The sequence below is a fragment of the Neomonachus schauinslandi genome, chromosome 7 (assembly GCF_002201575.2).
Source record: "Neomonachus schauinslandi chromosome 7, ASM220157v2, whole genome shotgun sequence".
NCBI lineage: Eukaryota > Metazoa > Chordata > Mammalia > Carnivora > Phocidae > Neomonachus > Neomonachus schauinslandi.
Window position 1 is genome coordinate 131,942,466 of NC_058409.1, and position 5,106 is coordinate 131,947,571.

General features: G+C 36.5%; 1 pseudogene; it reads right to left on the reverse strand.

Moving 5' to 3' along the window:
• Positions 1 to 1,765: 1,765 nt before the first annotated feature.
• Positions 1,766 to 2,642, reverse strand: LOC110584857 (annotated as a pseudogene).
• Between the last annotated feature and the right edge of the window lie 2,464 nt (positions 2,643 to 5,106).

The following is a 5,106-nucleotide window of genomic DNA, read 5'->3' on the forward strand; positions in this document are numbered from 1 at the left end:
GAATCTATTATAAAATGCAATTATTTTTCTCTGTGTCTATACAGAGTTTAAAACAAAATATAATTTCACATTTTGGTACCGTGCTTTTAATGGAATGAAGAAAGATATAGCATTATAAAATCCCAGTGGATAGTGAAGCATTTCAGTAATACCAAATCTTACAAAGTCATAAAAATTAATTTCAGGAAAACACTCTCCATATTAAAAAATATTCTATGGTCACAGTATTCACCTATAGGAATAATTAGAGAAAATTTAATTAAAGCAAATATTAAAAACTTCTTGCAAAAGTTTCAAGTGAGAGTAAATATATTGACTTCTGGGCCATGAATACCATTATATATGAAACAAAGTACAAACTCACTAACACTCACACTTACATGTTCTAAACATTCCTCTTCATTGGTCACCTTCTTCCTTATTAGCTGATGGACACAGTCCCTAATTCACAGATTAAATACAAGCTGTTAGCTCTCTCAATTTCCACTTTCAAATTTACAAACTTCTGTATGTCTGCATCCCTTCCTCACCCCTCTCCTGGTTTTCAGTAGAGACAGTATCCCTTCTACAATTTAATGAAAATTCCTCTACCTTATATGAAGCTTTACTTTATTTCCTCTTAGTTCTTCAGTATTCTCAAGAGTTTCTTCTCTGAATTTTTTCCATCAAACAGATAAATACATATAAGTATGCCCACCTAAGAACACATAGAATAGCTGTATGGATAGACAAATTGTGGAACATCCAGACAATGGAATAACATTCAGTGATCAAAAGATATGAGTTACAAAACAGTGAAAAGATACAGGAATTTTAAATGCATACTACCAAGTAAAGAAGCCAATCTGAAATGGATATATACTGTTTGATCCCAACTATATGACATTGTGGAAAAGGAAAAATATTGAAACAGTAAAAAGATCCGTAAAAAGATCCCTTGCCAGGGACAGGGAGTGAATGAAGAGAATAAAAAGTAGAATACAGAGGAATTCTAGGAGAGTGAAACTATTCTGTACATTATTGTAATGGTGTATATGCAACATTATACATTTATCAAAACCCGTAGAACTATACGATACAAAGAATAAGCCCTGATTTAAACTATGAACTTTAGTTAATAATAATGTATCAATATTTGCTCATTAATTATAACAAACATATCACACTAATCCAAGAATAGGAGAAATTGTGCTGGGGGAGAGTGAGTATATGGTAATTCTGTATTTATTTTTTTAAAGACACATTTATTCAGCGTAATGATCAGACTATTACATTTAGCAATCAAAATGGGTGCAAAAAAAAAATCTACATTAAAACCCTTTGTTGAAATGCTTTACACTTTCCACGGAGTAGAAACTAAAATAAACTTGTTATACAATTAGTCACAAATACAGTCCTTGAGTTTTTTGCCCATACAGGGTATAAAACACCTTCTTTGTAGCAGCCGGGCCCTGCCACCACTCTGCTTGGCTGAGTTCAGAAATCTGTTATAGGGCGCCTGGGTGGCTCAGTTGGTTAAGTGACTGCCTTCGGCTCAGGTCATGATCCTGCAGTCCCGGGATCGAGTCCCACATCGGGCTCCCTGCTCGGCGGGGAGTCCGCTTCTCCCTCTGACCCTCCCCCCTCTCATGTGCTCTCTCTCATTCTCTCTCTCAAATAAATAAATAAAATCTTTAAAAAAAAAAAAAGAAATCTGTTATAACCTGTAGTTCACTGTCACTTCTCTGGCTCTCCTCTCCTGCTAAGCTTTGTTTCCTGGTAGTAATTAAATCCTTCTGTCACTGCCAAACCTACTGCTGCTGCTGGAACCACTGTAACCACCTTGGTTTTGTGGTTTGGCAAAGTACTGGCCTCTACCACCATAGGGGCCAGAGCTTCTGCCTCCAAACTTCCCTCCTTTCATGATCCAAAATTTGAAGATTGATCGTTGTAATTACCAAAATTATTATAGCTTCCTCCACCTCCAAAGTTCCTCCCATCATCATCATTACCTAATCCATTAGAACCATCCCCATGGCCACCATACCCACCATTAAAGCCACTTTACCCAATGACATTTTCTTCATGACCGAAGTTGTCATTCCCACCAAAACCACCTCCACAACCACCACCAAAATTTCCAGAACCACTTCGGCCATTCACTGTATAGTATTATTGCATGACAATCTTGTCTGTGGAGTCATAATCATCAAATGTTATAAAAGCAAAGCCTCTCTCTTGCTACTGCCTTGGTCCGTCATGATTTCAGTCACTTTAATTTTCCCATACTGGTCAAAATACTCTTGTAGATGATGTTCTTCAGTGTCTTTTTTTATGCCACCAACAAAAGTCTTTTTCACAGTTAAGTGGGCACAGGTCTTTGAGAATCTTGAGACAGCCCCTTTTGGTTCCACAACTCTTCCATCCACCTTGTGTGGCCTTGTATTCATGGATGCTTGCCCTTCCTCCACTGTGGCGGAGGTGACAAACCCAAAGCATCTGGAGCACTTGGTGTTTGGATCTCTCATTACCACACAGGACATAAACGTTCCCCATTGCTTAAAATGGCTCCTCAGGCTCTCATGGGTTGTTTCAAACCTCAAATCTCTGACGAAGAGCTTCTGCAACTGTTCAAGCTCTTTGGGAGACTCTGACTTAGACATGCCAGCAGTGGGAAGGAAGACTTTAATGTTGCTTCCTCGGCGGCATCCACGGGCAGAAACGGGAATTCTGTATTTTTTAATCAATTTTTCTGTAAACCTCAAGCTGCTCTAAAAAATAAGCCACTAATGATCAAACAAAAATAATAATTGTTTATTATTATTTTTAAAGATTTTATTTGTCAGAGAGAGACAGAGAGAGCACAAGCAGGGGGAGTGGGAGAGGGAGAAGCTGGCTCCTTGCTGAGCAAGGAGCTCGATTAGGGACTTGATCCCAGAACCCTGGGATCATGACCTGAGCCGAAGGCAGACGGTTTACCAACTAAGCCACCCAGGCAGCCCAATTTATGTTTATTATTATAATTAACAATTATTAGATAAAATATACAAAAAAACATACAACACCTGCAACTTCTTTAAAATCCCACATATTTATAAACTCTGCATCTTCTTCTTCTTACCAGACAAATCTATTTTGTCTCTTAGTCCACATTTTCTACTAACTTTTCAACTGCCTTTGTCTGACTTCTAATCCCATTTGTTATTTATGGAAACAACTGTCTCTAAAGTAATCAATCACTGCATTTCTCTAAATCCAATGGGTAGTTTAATTCTCATTTTACTTGACCTAGTGACAGAATTTGGCAATATTGTAGCATTTTTCTTTCTTTAAATACTTTGTGTGTGTGTTTGTGTGTGTGTGAGAGAGAGAGAGAGAGAGAGATATTGAGAGAGGGAAGTCATACTGCCTTGCTTTCCTGTGAACACCTTTGACCACTCCTCAGTAAATTTCTTTTCAAGCACATCATCTTCCTCCTCTTTGCAAGTTACTGTATTTCTTCATAGCTCAGTTGAAACCCTTCTTTGTGTTTATTCTAAAATTTCTCCCTTGAAAATAAAATGCTTCACTTGTTATTTATGGGCTCTATGTATTCCAGTGTTCTCATCTGAGTTTCTGATCAATGACATGATTGACAAATCTACTTGTGTGTTTCAAAGTTACTTTCTTTTTTAACTAATTAATTAATTAATTAATTTTTTATTATTATGTTAATCACCATACATTACATTATTAGTTTTTGATGTAGTGTTCCATGATTCATTGTTTGCGTATAACACCCAGTGCTCCATGCAGTATATCCCTCTTTAATGCCCATTACCAGGCTAACCCATCCCCCCATCCCCCTCCCCTCTAGAACCCTCAGTTTGTTTCTCAGAGTCCATAGTTTCTCATGATTCGTCTCCCCCTCCGATAAATCAGCAAATACACGCTAAATTTATGTTCTCCTTCAAAAGTCAGTCCTCTCTTAGAAAACATCATCTTTTTTAATCACTTGAAAAAATGAAACAACAGTTCATTCTGATAACATCTTTCCATCTTGATCCATATCAAAGGGCTTTAGTTTCAAGTAATAGAAAACTCTAGCTGGTTTAAACCAAGGAGTCGATATATTGACAGCTTTAACTTAATAGTTTGGCTGTTGGATGGAATAGAGACATAGTTCTTTTACAGCACTAGCTATGTTTCTTGGTGATTCTCTTTTCTCTACCCTTATCTGTGTCTAAGCTTCAATCTAAGGTTGCAAAAACACTAACAGCAATACACAGCAGTATATGTTTCATTATTCAGAGCCAGGGCGGGAGGAAAATAACTCTTTTGACAACTCTAACATAAAAGTTTCATTTTCTTCTGGTATGACGATTATTGGGTCACTTGAATAACTTTAAGCCATAAACATGAGGCATGGGATAGTATTGGTTTTCTTAAACTAATCAAGGTCTATCCTTACAGGTATGACTGGGTTAATCATATTCAAGCAAATGGGGTAGGGTTTGAAGGATTATTTTAAAAAGTCAGTAGCCGACTTCAGAATCTATCAGTTGTCCACTTAATATTCATATATGTCCTCTTTCTCAATACAGAAAGCTTCAAAAATAGACATGTTTAAATTCATCATACTCAAACTGTTTTCAAAGGGAGACAAATCACTGTTTATTCCAGTTGCTATGTTAATCTCTGGTTCTAGAAGCTCTGCTATATCAGCTCTCATTTCAATTATATATTATCAGTGCTCCTCATATTCCAGTAATTGATAAGATATCTACTTCTAACACACATGATCTATACTGAAAAAGAAAGAACAGAATATGTACAAGGAACCACCTCAGTTAATGTGCTGTTATTTGAATTAGTCACTATAGTGGGATGTTAAGATGTTTAATGTGGGTGAATTGGCAGTAGTGGGGACTGAAAGATTAGTTAAATAATGAAGAATAGAAAGATAAAGACCAAACTGTAAAAGTTCTAAATGATAAAACTAAGAATTAAGAATCTGATAGCCAAAAATATTGTTAAGTAGGGTCACAATTATGTCACTTTTGATAATTACAAGTACCCTCTGCTAGCATAAAGAAGATGGAGTCATGAAGCTATTTAGTCAAGTGAAACTTAATATTAAACAGTGAG